A 25964-nucleotide genomic window follows, 5' to 3' on the forward strand; every position below is an offset into this window, starting at 1 on the left:
AGATATTATTTTAAGAATTTGTTTACCTATATAACTTTTTATTCAGTTACTATTTATGGTTCTTGTATTTGACTTGTCAAGTGTAAGGACAAGTAAACAATAAGACAAAATTCCCTAATGAACACCAATAGCCTTCCTTCAGGAAAGAGATGAAACAATATATGATCAGTTATATCCTGATGAAAGGAAAGCATTGCACTGTATTTTGTGTTTCTGGAGATTTTATAAGGATCTTTCAAACTCTTCACATCCCCCTGCCTTATGTGCAAAGGTATGAAGGTAATTATGGATGTTACACCCGAGCCTAGCCTACATGTTAGTGAAAATTCAAGTTCAGTAATGAGTCCTTACAGCAGAAATACTAATCTTACTCTTTCTTTCAACCTGTGCTTCTGCACTTGGTATTAGAGAAACAAGACGAATGCTTGATTTTGCAGAATGGACAAATAGCAAATCTTGTGGTGGGTGAAGATTTCTTTTAAGCTTAGTGCTTTAATGATTGACACTGTGCTCACAACAAGTGATTTTCAATTTATTTTGTTTTTCTCTGGAGCATAACACCCCAGTAAATAAAAATAAATACGGAGCAAGATTTAGTTTTATATTCATGACAGTGGGACTTTAGCCTCAGAATTTCAGCCTTCTGGGCTGTGCTTTGTCACCTGTGCTTCATCTATGATTTGTGGTGCTAGTATGCTATGAGCTTGCATACCCATAAGTCTAGGGATTAATTAGGATCTGCATATATGAGCTTATAGAAAATCTATACAGCAAATACAGTAAAATGTGCACTTACACAAAACACATTAGCTGTGTACACTCGTAACTATGCATCGGTTTGACACTTGAAAAGATAATAAATCTATGCCAATCAATCAGCAGCAAAACATTCTGTTTGGTTGTTTACAGGAGAATTCTGTTGTTCTTAAATGAATTGGGCATTGGGGGAGTGAGTACGCTGTTGTCCAGAAGTGTATGTGCCATCAAATTCATTTCAACCAAATGCAATCATGTATGACATGCATAGCAACCTGTGGAAATGATTTTAATCATTGTTTTCATATAAATCAGCTTAATGGACTTAGTTGATCATAAGTAGTTTAAAATTCATAATTTAAATGGGAAATCATTGTTGAAATTGCACTCTTGTACAATTAAAATCTCCACGAACTGAACAAATAGAACATCACAAATAGGCAAATTGTGAAGTGAAAAGGAAGAGGAAGGAAGAAAGTGAAAAAAAAGTACCTCGCAGTGTGGTGTAATAGATGTCATCTTTGAAATATGTGCTTTGAGAAAAGAGCAAAAGACCCCAAATGGATACAGATGTATAATTCTGATCAAAACACTTTTGGGGATTGTATGTATGAGTAATCCCTTACTATCATGTCTTAGGATGCTGGAATTTTGGGGAAATGGTGTTTTTGAGGCCCGAATACACAGGAAAGTACAGATCATCAGGAGAGAACTTTGATGCTAAACCTGTAGTAACAATATCACCCTCATTTTCATTATGAAAGGTTAACAGGGAGATGAGAATCCAAGATTTTGACATAAGCCTCAAGTGTGGAGCCTGAAAAGATAATGAATTACATTAGTTTTCTGCATTGCAAAGGGTCTCAGTGGGAGACAATGAGTAGTGAAGCTGCTTGTTAAACAGCTGAAATTGGGGGTCTCTTGACAGTAGGCTTGTCAAAACAAAAGCACCTATATGAAAACTTAACTATTAGTGTGATCAGAAGTGAATAAGCATACTTCTGTTTATCTGGGTTTAAATATAATTTCACTAAATCACTATATATTAAAAGTTCTTTTTAAAAAGAATATTTGTGAAACTAAGGACAACAGGAGATAAATGAATTTTATTGAATTTTGCTAGAAGGTGATTTCTGTTCAGAGGTAAAAAATTGTAATTTGGAGATTAATTGAATTTCTCTACTATTTTTAATGGCATAATCTATAGTTCTCCACTCTCAAAGACATGGTTTTATGTATAATAAAATAAAATTCATTTGAGCACATGAAAGTGCTTTATAACAATAAAAATTAAACTGAAGAATCTACCCCCTGAAAAATACGGAACTTGTTTATTGTTTCTGCCTTAAGGGAAAAAAAAATATTTTCATAAACATGGGAGAAATCAGAATTTATACAGCATAAAAATGTCTTTCTTATAGTTTTTCTAAGTAGTATTAGAGCAAAGACCAGTAGGGATATGAAATTATTTTGCTGCCATAAAACATAACATATAATCTTAACTAAACTTCAACCTGATTATTTATTTGAGCACATGTCTTTGGGAGAGACAGATATAGCAAAGTGAAAAAGGAGGTAGGTACCCGCCTAGCCAGCTGGAGGTCTAGAAACCCCTCTGGTGACCAGTGTGGTGAGAGCCAGATTCCATTTGATCCACCTGATTATAAAATATGACAGTATTATTAGGTGAATGTTATTCACATACAAAATTATGTGTGATGTGCATAAGGATTTTATGTGCATCTGAGAATGCTTTCCTACAATGATGGCAATGTGCTTGTTTTATATGCATATATTCCCATTTCAGAGACATCTGAAGTCACTGGAATAGAACAAAGATGTCCTCTCTAATAACATATTTTATTTTATTTATTTTTTATCTCAAAACATGTATTTAATGGCCATTACATCAAAATCAAGCAGAATCACATTTCAAAAGTATTATATGTGTGTGTGAGTGTGTGTGTGTGTGTGTGTGTGTGTGTGTGTGTGTGTGTGTATATATGATCATATTTTAATATTATTGTGGAGAAACTGTTTCTGACAAGTTATAACATCTCTATTTGAGTGGCTCTAAAATCAACATTTGCAGCTTAGACCTCTCCACAAAAGTTCATTTCTGTGTAGTCCACTGTCTACCAGCATATTCTACTGGTCTGTCACATCACCATGTCCCACATGGAAATCATGTGTTTCTCTATCCAAGCTTGTTTACCCTTTGCTAGGTTCACCTCTGGTAGAGATGTAGACTTTTGCATTCAATTTGAAACCACGTCCTGATAATTCCACCTCTTTAGCACTCTTCTTATATGGCACCTTCTTTCCCTCCTCACTGAGTTCAGCCTCTACTCATCTCTCCAGCTCTTCTGATGGTTTCTTACCTTGGCTTCCTCAAAACGATTCTGTCTGCACTACTGCCTGAGTTATCTTTTATGGAATGCGTATCAGATTATGTTACACCCCTAACTAAAGTACTTCAATGGGACTTCTAGAAAAACACATGTGTTTATCTGAGCTACTTCTTGAAGCCTATAAAACATGGATAGTAAAAGCAACTAAAGAGATATAAAACCACAAGGACACAGAGGATGAGAGAGGATGCCCAGAAGACTAGACGTATCAACACATTTTAGAAGATAGAAAGCAAATGGATGAGTAGTAATTTATGGAACAGAGTTGAAAGAGATAAAACTTAAATATCTGCAGGGGGAGAAGTAAATTTATATAACACAACAGAAAGGCTCAGAAACTAGAGGCAGCAGGTAGCTCTAAAAGCAGATTTACTGGTTTTGGTTTATAAATTGAAACAAGAAAATTGGTTGAAAGCCTGGATAAATAGTAAGACCCCCAGATTCCCTTAAGAAACTCACTTTCTTTCCTTTAGGCACCAGTTCTGGAGTACAGCATACATATTTTTAAAAAATTCCTTAATACCTTAAAATACACATGAAATACATGTGAAAATATTAATGTAATTTTATTACAATACACACAAAACTTACCATCATTTGTTAACCTGTGCAATTGTGATTTTTCTATTGCTATTGTTCTCTTGTAAGCTCTAAGTGTGCTGTTTTTCAGGCAACCTAGTGTTCAGAAAGTAGTTTTTCAATATATATAATTGACTTTTCAATGAACAATGTGTGCAAATTTGCTTTTTTACTGAAGCGGGGTTTATGGGACAGGGGATTTCTAGAACCTGTAACCTGAAAATTCTTGGGTCATTATTGATGGGATTTGGGGATCCCATTGTAGTGTAGCAGTTGGTGTTTAAGAAGGAGCAGCAGGTGGAAACCATAAATAAGGGGTGAGGATGCAGAGACCTGGGAGAGGTGACACACTAGGTAATGTACAGTGTGGAATCACATAAGAAATTTACGATCTGCCTTGTATTTTGGTAGGTTGTAGAGAATGACTAGTGCAGGATGGAGATAGAACTCAGAAAATCTAGTCTTTGGGGAAAGGAAAGATAATAAGGCTGAGATAAAAGGTGGGCAGGTTATAAAATAGGATGAAATTATGTTTCCTGTGAGCATGGTATGTGTTGTGATTTTGGGTGCTTTTCAATTTCCATCTCTCTCTAGTGCCAGCTTGGGAGACATATTATCATGGCTGAATTGGAGAATTGACAGCAAACCAGAAAAGTGTCATTATATGGTTTGGGACTACTGAAGATGCATAATAACTTTTTTTTTTGCACAAGCACCCCAGGAAATTAACCTCCAAATACAACTGAGGAATAGGCACTGTTATGGCTTCTTTATGGGTCAGTAAACTGATGAAATACAGTGAAGCTCTGTAAGGAGACCAGAGAAGTACGAGAAGACACGCATTGAGCAGAAAATAAATTTGGGCCCTGCTTCTGAACTCTTGATTTAACCAGAGACAGTTCTGTCCCAAACATGAGATTGTATATAGAAGCATGAGGGGATTAGGAAGTCAAATCTGATGAGTATTTTCCTGAAATATTACAGCTGTCATTCCCAGGGCTCTAGTCCTGAGATAGTGACAGGTTAAGATATTAAATTTATATTTTTCGGGGACCTCTTCTTGGGCTGTTTCCATATCAATGACAATGCAAACAGAAGCACAGTGATTTTAAAGAGGATACTGCTTGGTGCACCTTCTCTATAGTACAACCACAGTCTAGAACAGCTAGCAATGTTTGTCGGAATTTTTTATTATTTCTCAAAGATTATTGTTTTCTCATGTAATCTTTCTTTGCTAGGAAACAAATATCAGTGGTGCATATTATAACTGTGCTTTCACATCTGAACTTCTGTCCTAAAGATCAACACATCAAGAGGACCCCCAAGCAAAAACAGTCATATGGATATAAATCAAGTGTTTTAAAATTTAAAACCTGATATCCTATTCTCTGTCTGTCTGTCTGTCTGTCTCTCTCTCTCTCTCTCTCTCTCTGTCTCTCTCTCTCTTTCTTCCCCCCCTTTTGAAACATTAAACATCATCTCATACAGCCATGAACACGAACCATGACCAGTTTACTGAGTAAAGCTATAATCAAAAGAACGTATAATGATATATTTATCTTTCCTTTCTTGTCTTTGCATTTAATTTTCATACATATCCATGTTTGTGCAGTGACTTTGAATGTGACTCCTGGAGGCAGATGCAGGTTTAAGAGCAAAGACAAGAGAGGCGAACGCAATGACAAGGGAAGGACATACCCCACAGTGTGAACAGGGCCAGAATACACAGGAGGAGGGGTCTGACAGCACAGGGAGCCACACTCTATGCTTTTGTTTGCTGAAGAAACTAGCACGTAGATACGGACCTGACATTTGATTACCTCCTCTATATATCTAAAGGATATGCTTTCAAATGGACTCCTTTCCTGACTTTTCATTATAGTTTTATAACTATCATGCCAACGTATTATCTTTTAAGATTAGAGAAAAGAGACCAGTTTGGGAGACTGTGCCCAGTGTGTGTGTCCACTTTATAAATCTTCCTCTGCTATGTTCGGTGGGTTATTGTGTCCAGGGGGCAGGGAGGCTGAAATGCTTTGAATGTGATACTGGAGGTCAGTATTTTCCCTGATACTATTCTTTTGGCACAGCAAAGTGATCACAAGATCTTTTAGCCTGTTAAATAAGTTAGATAGATGTGTTCACTCATGAAATTGATCATTAGGAAAAATAGATACCAAGGATAAATGCAATGAGTTTAAAATTTGGGCTCGGTAACGACAATAGCAGCACAACCACCAACACGTACAACACTTTCCATGTTCCAGGCTCTCTTATAACTACTTGACGTTTCTCATCTCATGTAACACTCAGAAAACCCTGGGAGATTGTCACGAATGCCCTCATTTTACAAAAGAGGCAGATTTGCGATTGGATTCCAATTAGGATGGGTCCAGAGTCTGCACCCTGTGTTGCTATGTGGTGCTGCCTCTTATAAAACAAGGCTATGTGTTTTTCTGACTTGGCTTTAAAACAGAACCAGAGCTTAGGCACGTGTGAGCAGGTGGAGTTTATATCTGGCGCAGCTCAGTCTTCCCTTTCTCTACCCTTTCCACCTTCCGTAGCTACCCCTCCACCCCCAGTGTCCCATGTTTTATAGCTTTCCTATGTTTTTGTTCTATTAGAAAAGCACATGATAAAAATCTATCCTCTAAAGTATATATTAGGTTATCCCTTGCAGATATATATTCTTTCAGGTATATAAAAGTTAACTCTCCCAGAAATATTTGTATTTTCTATTTTTTTTTAAATTGGGGAATTGGGGGAGGGGAACAGTGTTGGGGAATTGGGGAAGGGGACCAGCCAAGTTGTTGTTCTTCAGTCTTCATTGTGGAGGGCACCAGTTGCCATCTGGCTGCTCATCGGCAGCTCATGGCCTCTAAGCTCAAGGTGCTGTATTACAATCTTAGTTGTGGGTGGGCATAGCCACCATCCCATGCGGGAGTCCAACCAGCAGCCTTGTTGTTAAGAGCGCCCGCTCTATCCACTGAGACATCTGGGTGGCAGCTCAGCTCACCAAGTTCAGTATTAGTTGTGGGTGGGCATAGCCCACCATCTAACAGGCAGTCTTGTTAGGAGCACGTGCTCTCACCAGCTGAGCCATCCTGCCACCGGTTGGCAGCTCAGCGGCAGCTCAGCTCAGGTGCAGCGTCACTGGCCCATGTGGGAATTGAACCGGCGGCCCTGTTGCTCAGAGCTCGTGCTCTTAAGCTAACTCTTAACCAACTGAGCCACTCGGCCGGCCCGAAATATTTGAATTTTCAAAGAGGATGTATGGAGAAGAGATTTGCAAAATACTGAGTAGGTAAGATTTCTAAAAGTTCCTTATATTGCAAGAAGGTAGGTAATTACATAATTTCCCTACATTTATGGACAGTCTGGCTTTATGGTGCCATCAGAACTTCCTTGCCAGATGCAAAGGTCATGAGAAATTGGGTCATTTTCATATCACTTCAGAGGCTCCTGCCTCCTCTACTTCCCCTGAATTCATCACTACCCTCTGGATTTCTGTGGAAAGGAAAGATCCTTACCATTTGTGGTACAATAGGGATTCATTCCTGACTAACTGGGTGGCCCGGTTTAGCAAATAGAAATACATTATTCCAGTGCAAACTTGGATTTCATATAATGAACAATTTTTTGTATAAATATAATCTGTGCTATATTTGGGACATACTTATGCAGGAATTATTTGCTGTTTATCTGAAATTCAAATTGAACTGGACAGCTTGTATGTTATCAGGTAACTATAGTGTGGGTGGATTTTAATTGGCTTTAGAGAGGAAAAACTTCTGATTATGGATATCTGATGGTAATCTAAGTATGAGATGATGAGAACATGAAGGAGGGAGATGGCTGTGGAGACAAATCTATATCCACAATGGAGGAAGAATCAAAGTGTGGTGATTTCTTACCTCGAGGGGCTGATAAAGAAAGAGCTCTCAGGTGTTTTGCATAGACGTTATAGGTAACAAAGTAAAAGTCATTCAAAAAGACTAAGGCCAGTAATTCAGGGATTTTAGTTTAGTTTGGGGGAGAAAACATATTGCGTAAATTAATCACAGCATAGAATGTATTGAATCCAGGAAGTTGAATAAGGCTTTGGAAATCAAGCAAAACTTAAATGTTATTTCTGGCAATGATCCAGAAATCTGAAGGTCAGTTAGTTTGCTATTAAATATCTAGCAATCCGAAATACCATGATAAAGAGAAACTGACAATCTCTTAACATTATATAGTCATACTTCTACGTGAATACAGATTATACCTTATATTTAACAGTTTAGTTAAGATGATCAGACAAAGTGTGATTGTTTATAACCAAAACTAAAATTGCAAAATGCCACATAATAGTCTGTTCTGGAAAAATTCTAAACATTTATAGCTATTTTCTGATGTTACAATACTTCAAGCATAAAAGATAATCCAATTTCATTTCCCATTGTGTTATGAGTTTGCTCCCCCCTCAGGAGATGATTCTTCAAAGAGTAGATGACAACTAGTGGCAAAATTAGGAAATACATGTTAGATTTATAGAACTGCTTATAATGTGAATCTTATTTTCTGTTCTAGCTAGAATGCCCATTAGCTATTTTGATTTATTTAATTTTAGTTTGATTTTAAAAATTAATAAATCATTGTTCATATGGTAAGGTGAATCCCTAATTAAGCAACTTTTGCAAGATGCTGACACTGAAAGGCGTAGTACAGTGGAAGAAAAGCATTTTAAATGTAAAGACAGTGTCTGGGGCATACATAGTATGGGAAGAGCAGGGTTACCGTGGGAACCATAATCCTGAATTTCATGACTTGTCTTGTGTGATTACAAATTTAATGCTGTAGCAGGATTGTGTGACTTTCCCCTTTATTTTGAGGGTGATTTATTTGTGAATAATCAGGAAAGGATCAGGCTTAGATGTGACCTGAATCTGCCCAAACTAGGAGGCTCCTGCATCTTTTAGGAAGATAGAAGGAAAAAAAACAGTATGAGAAGGTGATCTCTTTAAAAGTACATGAGTACAGCACACTGCAAGCTTTCACCGTAGAAAACGAAAGAAAACGATTTGGCACTTGGACTTCATTTGTAGCTGAGGATTTCCAAAATGCTTGGAAATGGGCACAGAAGCTTTACAATGTTTCTTGAAACTCCACCGGGCTCGTTGTGAAAGTGAATGAATTTCAGGGGATAGCACGCAGCTGAATCTGACAACAGAAAGTGAGAGAGGCTCCAGGAACCTATTTATGCATGGATTTACTGAAGTACAACTTACACAAGTGAAGAGTGACTACAGTAGCCCGATAAAGAACAGCTGCAGACAGGCAAAGTGCATAGCAGTCAACATCTGAGAAGAGGTCTGCAGGCAGACATGAGTATCATCAGATCGCGTGCATGCACAAAGATGTGTCACACTGACCATATATTAGGCTGCTACCTGTGTCTTCGCATCATGCATTTTGATGGAAGGGGAAGTTTGCAGTCAATTAATAAGTCTTTTTACCACAGTTCTGAACATACAGATGTATCCAAACAGTTGGGTATTTGACACACTGTTTATATTGCTTACCTATTTTTCTTTGGATAGTGTCAGACTCAATAGGTTTTGCGGCTATGCCAATTTAGGCAATAGGTATGCCAAATAATAACCTTCAGTGTGTACATTTTCTACTCAACAGTTTTGGTAAGGCACAAAATACCCCACATATACTCACACATTGGTGGAGAGCATATGAAGTTTAGGTTCCTCTGGTTCCTTTTGGAGAAGGATTTAATATATGTGCTGCTGCCTAAACAAATTTAACTGCAATGAATATGCCAATTAGCATTAACACTAATACTAATACATACTAATACTTTCTGGCTTCATCTACTCATATTTTCAGTTCAAGATTTGACATTCCTAAAGTCAAGCAATATAAGCTTCTGAAACTGCAAATACAGTATATACTCTACAGAAAAAAAAATAAAGTCATTGCTGTAGATGATAAACAGGGAAACAAATGGTGAATGAAATACAATTTTAGAGTAACAAAGATACAAAAACTGAAAATAAATTAAATGAAATTTGCCCTTCAAGTCATGGAGTACCAAGGATATCATCAGAGAAAGAATTTGCTTGATGGAGAAAAACATTATTAACAGTTTGAAAGAGGGTTTAGCATCAGTATAAAGAAGCAAACATGATGAATGAATTAAAATGTAGACTATCAGTCAAAAATAATCACTCCAAACTGTTAAAAAATTTCTTCAATTACAGTTGACATAAAATATTGTATTAGTTTCAGGTATACAACATCAGACATTTTTGTAATTTGTTAAGTGACCACCCCGAGATGTCAGGTGCCCATCTGACACCATATATAGTTCATACAATATTATTGGCTATATTACCTATGCTGTACTTTACATCCCTGTGACTATTTTTTAACTGGCGATTTGTGCTTCTTAATCCTTTCACCTTTTTTAACCATCCCCCAACCCCTCTTCACTCCAATATTTTATAAGGAAATGATCATAAAAGTGATCATCCTCATTTTGGTCAACTTATAATAAAAATTGGTTATTCTAAAGAGGAATAGAAAGGGAGAGACAAGCAAAAGGTAGCCAAGTTTTAGGTTTTCACTGAATACATGTAGGTTGAAATGAATAAGAAATAAAAGAAACAAAGGAATGAAAGGCTGAGGCAAAAATCTAAAAACAAAATATTTGAGTGTGTTATATGCCTCATGAACAGACTTTACTACCAATGAAATGTGCAGCCACTAAGGAAAACAGTGTGGAGATTCCTCAAAAAATTTAGAATCACCATTTGACGCAGCAATCCCTCTCCTAGTATCTACCCAACAAACCTGAAAACATTTATCCGTAAAGATATATGTACCCCGATGTTCACTGTAGCATAATTTACTTCACAGGCTAAGGCATCGAAACAACCAAATTATCCCTCAATAGATGATTGTATAAAGAAGATGTGGTATATATGGGATACTATTCTGCCATAAGAAAAGATGAAATAGTGCCATTTGCGACAACATGGATGGATCTTGAGATTATTATGCTAAGCAAACTAAGTCAGACAGAAAAGGTCAAGAACCATATGACTTCACTGATATGTGGGATGTAAAACTGTAAGCAACAAAGAAACAAGACAAACAAATAAAGAAACAAAATCTCATAGACACAGACAGCAGTTTAGTTGTTACCAGAGATTAAGGGTTAGGGGCTGGTAGAAGAAGGAAAAGGGGATCAAATATATGGTGATGGAAGGAGAACTGACTCTGGGTGGTGAACACAGAATGCAGTATATAGATGATGTATTATAGAAATGTATACTTGAAACCTATATAATTTTACTAACAAATTTTACCCCAATACATTTAATTAAAAAATGCTAAAAGTATTTGCATATTAAAAATTAGAATGTAAGAGGACCAAATTTGATGAAAATTTGACATAATAGAGCAGTTATTTTGCTCTCATTCTTTTTATCACCATTTCTCATGAGATTACTTACCTTGTAGTGGAAAAGCAGTGTTTTAGAAAGATAGCCATGAGAACTTTCATAATTGAAACCAAAAAGATGAAAAAGGTAAAGGAAAAGATTTCTCAGAATAAGAATGATAGAAATAAATGCAGTATCAAAACTGATAAAAGGGAAAGAATTGCTTAAATGTAAGGTAGAATAAAAATGATACAGACAAAAATAAGAGGAAGACAGTGAGCCTGAGACATCCATAGATGAAGCAAATGTAGAGAATGTGTATTAACAATGTGCATTGATGATCAGATAGTTCAAGCTGTGTCAGCAATTCCCTAAATATCCTGATTTGCAGTGGGTTTTAGAGCTTAGTATAATGCAGACGCTTTAGCCACAAAGGGGATTTTTATAGTTTATTCACAATTTAAGGAAAAAAATCAGTTTGGCCCCTCTGGCTCTTTTTTTTTTTTTTTTAGCTGAGCCATCCTGCTACCTGTTGGCAGCTCAGCGGCTGCTCAGCTCGGGCTGGACTCAAACCGCTGTTGCTCAGAGCTCAAACTCTTGAGCGAGCTCTTAACCAACTGAGCCACTCGGCCGGCCCCTCCCTTTGGCTCTTTTTAAAAAATTGTTGTTTTGTTTTTCAATTACAGTTGACAGACAATATCATATTAGTTTCAGTTGTACAGCATAGTGATTAGACACTTATATAATGTAGGAAGTGATCACTCCAATGAATCTAGTAACCATCTGACACCATACATAGTTATTGCAATATTATTGACTATATTCTTTACGTTATACTTTACATCCCCTTGACTATTTTGTAACTACCAATTTGTACTTCTTAATTCCTTCCCTTTTTCACCCACCCCTCCCAATCCCCCTCCCAGCTGGCAGCCATCAAAATGTTCTCTGTATCTATGAGTTTATTTCTATTGTATGTGTTTTGTTCTTTAGATTCCACTTATAAGTGAAATCATGGGACAATTTTCACTCTCTGACTTACTCCACTCAGCACAATACCCTCTAGATTCATCCATGTTGTTGCAATTGGCAAGATTTCCTTCTTTTTTTAATGGCTGAGTAATATTTCATTGTATATATGTACCACATCTTCTTTATCCATTCATTCATTCATTGATGGACACCCAGGTTGCCTCCATATCTTGGCTATTGCAAATAGTGCTGCAGTGAACATATGGATACACATGTCCTTTTGAAGTAGCATTTTGCAATTTTGGGGGTAAATACCCAGAAGTGGGATTACTGGGTCATCCTTTGCCTCTTGTCAAAGCCTTTGTTTTAAAGTCTATTTTGTCTGGTGTAAGCATTACTGCCCCAGCTTTTTTTGTTTGTTTTCATTTTCCTGAGATATCTTTTTCTATCCCTTTACTTTCAGTCTGTGTGTCTTTGGATCTGACATGAGTCTCTTGTAGGCAGCATATGTAAGGGTCTTATTTTCTAATCCATTCAGCCCTTCTATATCTTTTGACTGGAGCATTTTAATCCATTTACATTGAAAAGAATTGTTGATATGTAGCTGTTGCCATTTTATTATTCATAATTTTGATTTTTTTTGTCTTAAAGAAGTCCCTCTAACATTCCTTGTAATATTGGGTTGGTGGTGATGAACTCCTTTAGCTTTTTCTTGTCTGGGAAGCTCTTTATCTGTCCTTCAATTCTAAATGATTGTTTTGCTGGATAGAGTAATCTTGGTTGTAAGTCCATGCTTTGCATCACTTTGACTATTTCATGTCAATCCCTTCTTGGCTTCCAAAGTTTCTGTTGAAAAATGAGCTGAAAGTCTCATGGGAGCTCCCTTGTAGGTGACTAACTGCTTTTCTCTGCTGCTTTTCAAGATCCTCAATTTTGTCTTTAAGCTTTGTCATTTTAATTATTATGTGTCTTGGTGTGGAGGCCTCTTTGGGTTCATTGTGTTTGGAACTCTGTGCTTCCTGGGCTTGTAGGTCTATTTTCTTTATCAGGTAAGTGAAATTTTCTGTTATTATTTCTTCAGATGGGTTTTCAATTTCAACTCTTCTAGTATGCCAATTATGCTAATGTTAGTATGTTTGATGTTGTCCCAGAGGTCCCTTAAACTGTCTTCATTTTTTTCTGCTTTGGGATTCTTTTTTCTTTTTGCTATTCTGATTGGGTGTTTTCTGCTACTTTAATTTCTAAATCACCAGTTCGATCTGCTTCTTCTAATCTATTGTTGATTCCCTCTAATGTAATCTTTATTTCAGTTATTGTACTTTTCATTTTTGACTGATTCCTTTTTATGTTGTCTGTCTCTATTTTTATGTTTCCTATCTCTTTGTTGAAGTTCTCACTGAGATCACTGAGCATCCTTATAATCAGTGTTTGGAACTCTGCATCTGGTAGATTGCTTGTCTCCATTTTGTTTAGTTCTTTTTCTAGAGCTTTGTTCTGTTCTTTCATTTGGGACATGTTTCTTTGTCTCCCCATTTTGGCTGCTTCCCTGTGTTTGTTTCTATGTATTAGGTAGGGCTGCTACATCTCCTGGTCTTAGTAGAATGGCCTTATATAGTATGTGTTCTGTGGGGCCCAGTGGTGCAGTCTCCCTGGTCACCAGAGCTGGGTGTTGCAAGTGTGTCCCTTGTGTGGGTTGTGTGTAGTTAAGCGTAGGTTGCTGTTTGAATATCAGTGGGTGGGATTGACCCTCAGACTGACTGGTCGTGAGGACTAGCTGTGAATACAGCAGAGGATCTGTTGTGCAGGGGCTGACCCTGTGGAGCAGGATTCGCTTTAGCAAGGCTCTGGTGCCTGCCCAGGCTTCCCTTTGGCTCTGTCACCCACGGAGGCAGCCAGGTGTTGCTCTGGCTCCATCCAAAGCTGGCCACTGGGTGTGCCTACCCTGAGGCCTCATGGGAGGCGCCCTGACACAGTCCAAGTTCAGCCCCAGCCTGTGCCCTGCTCAGGGTCCCCTGGCATGAGCCACAAAGCAATCTGCAGATGGCAGCCACCCATGCTAGGCTTGGAGGTGCCTGGGAGAGGCCAAGGAACAAACCGAGGTCAGCTGCCACTAGTTCTGGGCTTGGGGCTGCTTGGCAAGAGTTATGGGGTACGCCAAGGCCAGATACTGCTTGTTTGGGGTTTGTGAATCTTTGAGATATTTTAAGAAAGTCTGCAGCATGAGCCAAGACACATCGTTTATATGGAAAAGCCGCTGGAAAGTGGCTTGGGTGGGCCTGAATATTGGGTGAGGCAGGATCTCAGGGAATCACCAAGGCAGGGGCAACAGGGTTTGCCAGATTGATAAAGACTCAGATATGGCACTGCCTGTGCTTCCATGTGGGGAGGAGGAAGAGCTCAACAAAGAATAATGGATTCTGCCAGCACTTCTATCTGGGAGAAAGCTACCCCTCCAGCCCTTTCCCTAAAGCTAGACAATTCAGTCCCTCCTTGAATGTCCCTGGCATCTTTCGAGCTGCTCTCCCAGTGCTGGAGCTCAGAACATGGGAGTCTGTCATCAAGTCAGTCTGTGTGTTGGCCCTTTAAGTGGAGTGCCTGGGACTCCAGCAGCCCTCTGTCTCATTCAGCCACAATTTCCACTGGTTTGTGAAAACTGGAAGTTATATGGACTTCTCCCTCTGGCACTGGAACCTTGGACTAGGGAGCTTGGTGTGAGGCTGGACCTCCTCTCTCCTCTGAGGGGACCTCCACAGTGAAGATATCCTTCCCGATATGTAACAATCACATGCCAATGTGGGACCAGCTGGTTCCATGTCTCCACCCCTACTACCAGTCTTGAGGTAACTTCTTCTGTATGTCCTTAGTTGTAGGACTTCTGTTCAGCTAGTCTTCAGGCAATTCTCAAGGATGGTTTTTCTGTAGTTGAGTTGTAATTTTGATGTGGTTTGAGAGGAGGTGAGCACAGTGTTTTCCTACTTTACCACTCTTGACTAGAAATCTTCCATTTTGGCTCTTTAAACTAGTTTCTACATGAGCTTTACGTATTTTATATATCACTTTTCCCACTTGTAAAAAAACAAAACATAACATAACAAACTTCCTGATCACATGTAAATTTGTCCTGAGCTATGGAGCCTATATTAAAAATTATGTAATATATTGCTGCATAAAAAACCCTTTTGTGGGCCGGCCGAGTGGTGCGTTGGTTAAAAGCTGACTTGGGATGCCAGAGGGCCCCAGTTCAGATCCCACATATGAGGGCCAGTGACACTGCCCTCTACAGCTAACATGCTGAACAACAGCTCAACTTGGAGCTGGTCTACCATGAGTCACCGGCGATGGTATAGGCTGCAGCCCCTGTGGCAGTGGGTTGCCATGGGCTACCGTGTGTAGCCAGCAGCCAGCGTGAGCAGCCAGCAGCCGCTGTGAGTGGCCGTCCAGAAACCGGCGACTGATCTGCCTCGCCTGGGAACAGCGCAATGATGGTGCCAACTTGGGCCAGTGAAGCAACGTCCTCCACAACTAGACTGAAGAACAGAAGGACAGCAACTTGTCTGTTCCACTTCCCCCAATAAAAATCTTTTAAAAACCCCCAAAAAACCCTTTTGTTTTATCTATGAAATACAACTGCAAGGAATATGAATGTCAGAAACATACACACATCTATATTTACCTAAAAAATAAACTGAATTTTTATGTGTATCTTTTTAATGGCCTTAGAATGAACCCTAGAAATGAAGTTCAGAAAGGTCTTTTTTTACTTTTTTTCTGTTTTGCCAATTATTTCCATTTTATAATTTTCCTTAGATGTTATACTAATATGAAATTAGAACATTAGTCACTTTTGCAATAAGGTGCACCTAAAAGAATATTTTCAAAGAAATGCTTTGATTTAATTTTAAATAATCAACTGGAGAAATGGAGTCAGATTTGCTACCTAAAAAAGGTTTCTGTCTTTATAAATCTAGACCATTCCCACCATCCAAGACACACCTGTGTCAAAATCCTTCTCAATTATAGAGTATCAGTATGTCCATCCACCCCATGCTTGGAGAGCTCCAAAATTCTTTTAATATCACTCCCCCCACTCTTCATTGTGACCTCTTTACCTCTTATCAGCTGCATTTACTTCTGAGTATTTTAGAGTATCGTTTTTTCTTTGCCTGGTATTGAACAACTCATTATCCAGCTTTTGGATTAACTGTTATTTTTTTCTTATATTCTCTCTCAATGACTATCTTTTAGGATTTTACTCCTTTTAGAGTTGTTATATTTTACTTGTAGCATTTGTTTAATTCTCAAAAGTGTATAAGATGGCCATAGGTACAAATAAGGATATTACAAATATTTATCTACTGACCTCCAAGTTAGAACACTCCTACATAGGCCATGGTATTTCTTTTTGTTGTCAGTGATAAATGATAAAAAAAGCTAATATTCTGAGCTTTAAATAAAGCTTAAAATGATTTCATTTAAACTTTAAAAAAATTACTCTTATCTCTAGCATTTGTTAAATACTAAGGACAAAATATTTATTATGAGATTATATTCTTTTTTTGGCATTGAAATGTCTTACTTTAGACATCAGTGAAAATGGCAGAGTAGGGTAGCTCCAATGCTCATTTCTCTATATAAGTACAAAAAAAATCAAACAAAAACTATTAAACAAACTTTGCTAGATCTATGGAAAACAGCCAAAGTTTAGAACAACTGAGTAAGTGCTTAATAAAAAAAAAAGGCAAATTAAAAATGGTAAGAAAGTTTTGTGGAATTTTTACTGGCCCTTGCCCCATATTCTTCCCCTGTGCAGTGATAGTCCACATTATCAGTGTGGGAACCTGGTCTTGTTTTCAGAAGAGCAGATCTTATTATAAAAAAATTGTGTTTTATCTAACCTACCTGGGGGCTACCTGAAGGGCTGATGTAAGGCCTTTGTTTTGCCCATTTTGGATCTCACTCAGGGCATCCAAATGGTGAGCATTTCTTGAAAATGATGTAAACCAAAAGAACAATCTGCAGCTGCCTTGGGAAAAAGATTACAGTTGAAGCAAACAAGTATGGGAGGAAAAGCTGGAGAGTTACTTTGGGAAATGAGGGTACACAAAGGTGCCCTTATATACTGGGGAATTTAGAAAGCCAAGTGTGTGCCCAGGGCAGAATATATGCTTGGAAAAGACCCGAGAAGACCTTAAACTTTCACTTATGGCTAAATTCTTGGCTCAGTGTTAGTAGGATGTGAAGGCCAAGGAAGAATTGTAAATAATCTGGCTAAGTCCTGAAGTGTCACAGAACAGAGCAAATTTGCAAAGACTAGGAGATTTTGTATTCTTTTAAAGAAATTTCCCCTTCCTTCCTCCAATTCTTTCTTTCCTTCCTTCCTTGACTTCCTTCTTCCCTGCTTTCCTTCCTTCCCTCTTCCCTCCTTCCACCCCTCCTTCTTCTCCTTCTCCACTGTGTCTCTGTCTCTTTTTTTTAGGAGGCGTCTGACATTCAAGTTTGTTAAACTACTCATTGAACACAAGCTAAAGAAATAGAGACTTAGAAGTCACACATAACAAAGAATACGGATTTTACAACAATTATTTAGAAAAACCTTTAACAAAGAATTGCAATCTTTAGCAAGCAATAAAAGCAAACCCTTATTAGAGGTAAGAATCTGATTTCAATTATTACTGCATTATAATATTCAAATGCCAAGTTGTCTATAAATATTATGACATATACAGAGAAACAAGAAAAAAGTGGCACATTCACAGTCATTAGATTTGCTAGGTAAACACTATTAGTCAACTTCTTAAATCTGCTCAAAGAGCTAAAGGAAACCATGAACAAAGAACTCACAGAAACCAGGAAATGATACACAAATAAATGGAGAATATCAATAAAGAGAAAGAAACCAAGGGGTGTCGAAATCAGATTTGAGAAGACAATAAAGAATTAGCAAACCTGAAGATATGTCCACCCATTGAAATTACTCTGTCTGAGGAGCAGGAAAAAAAAGAATGAAAACAAAACAAAACAAAACCAAATAAAAAACAGAGAGAGAAGGGGGCATAAAGAATATCTGAAGAAATAATGGCCAAAAACTTCCAAATTTAATGGAAGGCATGAATCTACACACTGAAGAAGCTCAACACACTCCAAGAAAGATAAACACAGAGAACCACACCAATGCATACATTGGGTTGTTGGAAAAGTCATGACCCATTTCGCAACGAAATACGTCATGACTTTTCCGACAACCCAATATAATCAAGTTGTTGGTAGTCAAAGACAAGGAAAATCTTGAAAGCAGTGAGAAACAACATTTCATATACAAAGGATCCTCAGTAAGAATAACAGCAGATTTTTCCGCAGAAACCATGGTGGCCAAAAGGAAGTAGAATGGTATATTTAAAGAAAAAAACTATCAATTAAGATTTCTATATCTGTCAAAACCATCCTTTGAAAATGTGGGAGCAATGAAGATGTTCCCAGATAAACTAAAGCTGAAAAATTCTATAGCTAGTAGACCTGCCCTACAAGAGATGCTGAAGGAAGTTCTTTAGGCTGAAAAGAAAGGACAGTAAACTGTAACTCAAAGCCATATGAAAAAATAAAGACTCAAGTAGAGCTAACTACATAGGTAAATATAAAAGCTGTTATTGTATTCTTGGCTTGGAACTTTCAATTTTTTATCTATATGATATAAAAGACAAAGGCATAACATAATAATAAAACTATTAATGGCACACATATATAACACTAATTTTTTACAATAACTACATAAATGAGTTGTTTGACAGCTGTATTGGAGCAGAGATTTTATATGCTATTAAAGCTAAGTTGGTATATATTCAAACTAGATTGTTATAAATTTAGAATAGTAATTGTAATTCCATGGTAACCATTTAGAAAACATCTAAAAAATTACACAAAAGGAAATGAGAGAATCAAAACTGTGTATTATAAAAATTAAACAAAAAGAAGACAGAAAGGAGAAAATGAGGAACAAAAAAGTAATAACAGAGAAAACATATAGCAAAAGGATAGAAGTTATTCCTACCTCATCAGTAGTTACTTTAAATGCAAATGGATTAAACTCGCCAATCAAAAGGCAAGGATTAATACAATGGATTTAGAAAACATGATACAACTGGATGCTATCTACAAGAGATTCACTTTAGACCACACATTGTATTAAAGTGAAAGGATGGAAAAAGATATTTCATGCAAACCGTAACCAAAAGAGAGCAAAAGTGACTATACTAATATCAAACAAAATAGATTTTAAGTCAACAAGAAACAAATACGTATGTCATATAATGATAAAATGGTCATTAATCAAGAATAAATAATAATTATAAACATACACACACCAAACAACAGAGTTCCCAAATATATGAAGCAAGCATCGGTATAAATGAAGGGAGAAATGAACCTTTTGACAATGATGGTAGGAGTGTTTACCACCCCACTTGCAATAATGCATACAACATCTAGACAAAAGTTAAGTAAAGAAATACAGGACTGAACAACAGTATAAACCAATTAGACGTAATAGTCATATATAGAAAAATCAACCCTACAACAATAGAGTGCACATTTTTCTTAAGTGCACATGGAAAATTCTCCAGGATAGTCTATGTATTAGGCACTAAAGAAGTGTCAATTAATTTAAAAAGATGGAAATCATATAAAATATCTTACCACAATGAAATGTAACTACAAATTAATAATAGGAGGAAAACTAGATATGTCACAAATATGTGGAAATTAAACAACACATTCTTAAACAACCAATGGATCAAAGAATAAATCACAAGAAAATTAGGAAATACTTAGAGATTAATGAAAACAAAAACAAAAGAACTCTGCCAAAACTTAAGGGATGCAGTGAAAACAGTGGTCAGAGGGCACTTTGTAGCTGTAAATGCCTATGTTAAAGAAAGAAGAAAGATCTCAAATCAATAACTTAACTTATGCACCTGCAATGCACAAGAAAAAGAACAAAGTAAACCCAAATCTAGAGGAAGGGAGGAAATAATGAAAATTAGAGGAGAGATAAATTAATAGAGCATAGAAAAACTAGAGAGAATCAACAAAATCAAAAGTTGGTTCTTTGAAAAGATCAAAAATGTTGAAAGCCATTAGCTAAACTTACAAAATAAGAAAAGAGAGACTATTCAAGTAACTAAAATCACAAGTGAAATGGGGACATTCCTACCAACCTTACAAAATTGAAAAAGGTTTATAAAAGAATACTATGAAAAATTGTACCCCAGCGAATTACATAGCTTAGATGAAGTGGACCAATTTCATAAAACAAACAAATTACCAAAACTGACATAACTATAACTAGTAAAGAAATTGAATCAACAAAACCTTCCAACAAGGAGAAGTCCAGGACCAGGTAATTTCACTGGTGAATTCTATCAAACATTTAAATAATAATACCAATCCTTCTCAAACACTTACAACAATAGAAGAGGAGGAAACACTTTCTAATGTATTTTATGAGGCCAACATTACCCTTATACCAAGGCCACACAAAGTCATTACAAGGAAACAACAGAAAAATGTCCCTTATGAATACAGATGCATAATCCTCCATAAAATACTTTCAAACCAAATCCAGTAGTATATTAAAAGGCTTATACAGGGGCCGGCCGAGTGGCTCAGTTGGTTAAGAGCTCGCTCAAGAGTTTGAGCTCTGAGCAACAGCGGTTTGAGTCCAGCCCAAGCTGAGCAGCCGCTGAGCTACCAACAGGTAGCAGGATGGCTCAGCTTAAAAAAAAAAAAAAAGGCTAATACACCATGACCAAGTGAGATTTATCCCATGAATGTAAAGATGGTTCAACATAAGAAAAGCAATCAATGTAATATACTACATTAATAGAATGAAAGGAAAAAAAAACCTACAGTCATGTTAATTGATGCAATAAAATATTTAACAAAATCCAAGACTTTTATCATAGGAACACTCAACACACTAGGAATGAAAAAGAACATCCTCAACTTGATAAAGGGCATGTATGAAAAATCCACAGATAACACTGTAATCAATGGTGAACGTCTGAAAGCATTCTCTGAAGATCAGGATCAAGACACGGATGCATGGTTGCACCACTGCTATTCAGCATTGTATTGGAAGTCCTACCTAGAACAATTAGGCAATAAAAAATAAAAGGGTTCAGAATTGGAAAAGAAGTAAAACTATTTCCATTTGCAGATAACATAATCCTGTATGTAGAAATATCAAGGAATCTACAAAATAACCCCAACCGTATTTATTGGTTGGTTTAAATCTTGTCCACCAAAGAGATAGGTATAAGTCTAAGGTACCCCCCAGTACCTCAGAATGTGGCTTTATTTGAAAATAAGCCTATTGCGAATGTAATTAGTTTAGATGAGGTTGTACCAGAGTAGGGTTGGCTTTTAATTCAATATGACTGGTATCCTTTAAGAAAAAGTGAAGAGACACAGGTATACAAAAGGGGAATGCCATGTGATGATGGACTCATAGATTGGAGATACATCTACAATGCAAGCCAAAGAATGCCAAAGATTTATGACTATAGGAAGCTGGAAGAGACAAGGATGGACTCTTCCCTAGAGCCTTTGGAGAGAGCATGGCCCAGCCAACACCTTGGTTTCAGATTTCTAAACTCCAGAAATCTGAGATAATACATTTCTGTTGTTCTAAGCCATCCAGTTGATGGTAATTTGTTATGGCAGACCTGGGAATCTAATGCAGATTGTAGTATCAGGGGGTGAGGTGTTGCTGTAATATGAGTATATGCTTAAAAATGTGCAGTTGGCTTTGGAGTGGAATAAGGTGTAGAAATGGAAGAATTTCTACAAAAGAAATCATTGATTGCCTTGATGTTTGGTAGAAATATGAACATTAAATGTACTTATGGTGAGTCCTTACATGGAAATGAGAAACATGTTTTTGGACACCAGAGGAGATGTTATTCTTGTGATAAAGTAGTAGATTCTTGATTGAATTATATTCTGTCTTTGGTAGGAAAGTGTAAGCAATGAGCTTAGTTAAATATTTAGCGAAGGAAGCAAAGTAGGAAGGTTCAGTCTGGTTTCTCCTTGCTACTTATAATAAAATGCAAGAGGAAAGATAAATTGAGGAACAAACTTAAACACAATAGCACCACAACCTGATAATTTAGAAAATTCTCTGCCTACCCAGATAGTGTGCTCTGAAAGCAAGGCCAAGTGTGTAGCTAAACAGCTTCCTAAGAGATTAGGCATGTGACTTATGGATTCAGTCAACCATCTCAGCACAACCCGGGAACAGAGATGTGGTTATCCAGGAAGTATCTGTGGGGAACCCTCTTATCTAATGGCCTGGACCCCTATAAATTGGATGGGAGACCAAGAAGTTTTTTGAAAAATTTTTACCAGCTAAAAAGCTGCCAGCCTGGATTGAAAAGAACAGAGATGGGACAAAATGAAGGAAAAATGACTAGAATGGCAGAGCCATGGATGCAGAGACAGAGCTTTGAGCCACAGAGATTATTCTCAGGTCCTGAAATTTAATGGGATTTTCCCTGCTGAGTGTCGGACTTGCTTGGAACCCGTGGCCCATTTTTTCTTCTTATTTCTCTCTTTCGGAATGGGAGTGTGTATCCTACGCCTGTCTCATCACTGTAGTTTGGAAGAAGATACATTGTTTTCTGGTTTCACAGGATCACAGATGAAGCAGAATTTTGCCCCAGGATGGTTCATACCCAGAGTTTCACCCTTGATTGATTTAGCTATATAGATGAGAATTTAGATTTCATCAAAATTTAAAGCTTTTGTGAAAAAGGATATTATCAAGGAAGTTAAAAGACAACCTACAAAATAGGAGAAATATTTATAAATCATATATCTAATAAAGATCTATCATCCATATATATGTAGTCAGATTATAAAATTTTGTCTACTTTATTCTTTCTGTCTGGTTACAATTTTTTAAAAAATTTCAGTAAAAACATACTTCTTAAATGGGAAAAAATCAGTTAAACTGAGAGTAAAATTGTTTAAATTTTCAAATTTCCACTTATTATTTAAAAGTAGTTGCTAATACAGTGTGTCAAAAAATGAATACATATTTTAAGAAAGGAAAAAGCTGTATTAAAATTGTAATGCTCAATATACACCAATAACAAAAGATGAATACAAGTCATGTGTATACATTTTTTTTTGCACCCCTGGTATATATAAAGAACTCTTACAACCCAAGAACAAAAAGACAACCAACCCAGTTAAAAATGGGCAAAGGGTGGATATTTTAATTTTCTTTATGGAAAAATGGACCAAAAAAATACATATATAGAAAGATGTTTAACTCCAATAAACTGACCCCATGTGTCAAAAAAATATTCAAGGAATTTAATAAGATAAAACCCACTGAATTGTATACTTTAAATTGTGAATTTATGGTGTGTGAATTATATCAATAAAGCTGTTATGTTTTTAAAAAGGTTTAATTAAGAGAAATTAGTGGGGGTTGTGATATTGGATTAGTCAGTGGTTTCATATATATGATATTTAAGCACATGCAACAGAATAAAAAATAAGTAAATTGAACTTCATCAAAATTAAAAACTTTTGTGAAACAGACCCCATCAAGAATATGAAAAGAAAACCCACAGAATAAGAGAAAATATTTGTAAATCATGTATCTGAAAAAAGTCTAATATCCAGAATATATAAAGAAATCATACAAGTAAATGATAAAAAGACAAATAACCCAATTGAAAAAATGGGCAAAGGCTCTGAACAGACATTTCTCTAAAGATATGCAAGTGGTCAATATGCACAAGAAAAGATGTTCAACGCCTTTAGCCATCAGGGAAATGCAATCAATTGCAAATCCAAATCACAGTGAGATACCCCTTCACACCCACTAGGATGCTTTTGATAAAAAAGAAAGACAACAACAAATGCTGATGAGGATGTGGAAAAATTGGAACCCTCATACACTGCTGTTGGGAAAGTGAAATGGTACAGCCAGCTTGGAAACCAGTTTGGCAGTTCCTCAAAAAATTAACATAAAATTATCATAGGACTCAGCAATTTCCTTTCTAGGTATATACCCAAGAGAAAAAAGAACACATATTGAGTGATTCCATTGACATGAAATGTCCAGAGTAGGCAAAGCTAGAGAAACAGATACTAGGCTGATGGCTGGGGTGCTGTGAGGGAATGGAGAGTGTCTGCTAGTAGGTACAGGGTTTCTTTTTGGGGGATGAAAATGTTCTAAAATTAAAGTGTGGTAATAATTGCATAACTCTGTGAATATACTAAAAACCACTGAATTAATTGTACAGTTTAAAACTATGTGAATTATGTCTAAAAGCTTTTTAAAAACTAGACTGTGATGATTTCAGGGGATGTTTACAGTAATGAACTCAAATTTGTGACTGTAAGATTCCAGTTGAAGGCTAATAATTAGTGACAAAAACATTTATTCACTAAAATGAAAAACCTAAAACTAATAAAACCTGGAAAAATATATTTTAACTAAGAATAGAAGATAGTCCTATGCCACTTCCAGCACATTTCTAAGATATTTAATAACTAATATTCCAGTGCTAATACACACATATACAGACCTATGCATTTTTCATGCATGACGGTGGATATCTGAAATTCATTTGAATAACTCCCAAGCAAAATATATTTAGTTTAGCTAATTTTCAATACAAATAGGATGGAAAGCTTAAAAAGTCATTTTTTAAATTCATATAATCATGTTCTGCAAAAGTCTGTGGTACCGGGCAGAGGTTGTTAGGCGTGATATGTAGTTACACCATACATAGTAATATGTGAGAAGTGTCTCAAACCTCTTTCTCCCACTGGCTTCAATTCAGACTTTGAATTCTCACCTCTAATTGGAGTTACTCTTTCAGGCTCCTGGGGGAGCAGTACTGCTCCAGTCTATATAGTATATTACCATCGTCAGAGTGTTTTTAGATACATTGTCTCATTGAGTTTTCACAACTTTAGGCTGGAGGTACTGTTATACAATTTTTGTAACTAGAGAAAGCCAATGCTCAGTGAGGTTAATTTACCCACCTAAGGGCATCTAAGTCATGAAAAAGCTGAAACTTGAACAGTGACAGTCCAATTTTAAGTGCACTTTCTGCGGTATCCAAGCTTTTTTAAAAATTGAGTGCATTGGGCTGGCCAAATCTCGTTGGTTAAGAGTTGACTTGGGAGCGCAAGCTCTGAGCAGCAGGGCCGCTGGTTTGGATCCCACATGGGCCAGTGGCACTGCGCCCTCTACAGCTAAGATAGTGAACAACAGCTCGACCTGGAGCTGGGCTGCCGTGAGTTGCCGGGGTCGGTGTAGGTTGCAGTGGGGCTGCAGTGGGCTGCTGTGAGTGGCCATAGCCGGAGTGAACTGCCGTGAGCTGCCGAGAGCGGCCATCCAATGGCTGACGGCTGATCTGCCTCACCTGGGAAGAGCGCAATGATCACAATACCAACATGGGTCAGTGAAGTGACATCCTCCACAACTAGACTGAAGAACAAAAGGACAGCAACTTGTCTGTTCCCCTTCCCTGATTCCTCAATGTTGTTACCTCCCCCAATTCCCCAATAAAAAATCTTAAAAAGAAAATGGAGTGCATCAAGAAGCATCTACTCAAATGGTACTCCAATTAGGAAACAGAGAGGAGGGGAGAAGTAACAGTATTCCATTAATACCAGAAAACTATAGAGTGAATTGCTTTCTCACATTCAGTAGCTATCATCCAGGATAGAGCAAGTTCCTGAGTTATGGAATTTTTTATGTGAGAGAAAACAGGGCTTGAGGAGC

Source organism: Hipposideros armiger, unplaced genomic scaffold, assembly GCF_001890085.2.
Source record: "Hipposideros armiger isolate ML-2016 unplaced genomic scaffold, ASM189008v1 scaffold_56, whole genome shotgun sequence".
Taxonomy (NCBI): domain Eukaryota; kingdom Metazoa; phylum Chordata; class Mammalia; order Chiroptera; family Hipposideridae; genus Hipposideros; species Hipposideros armiger.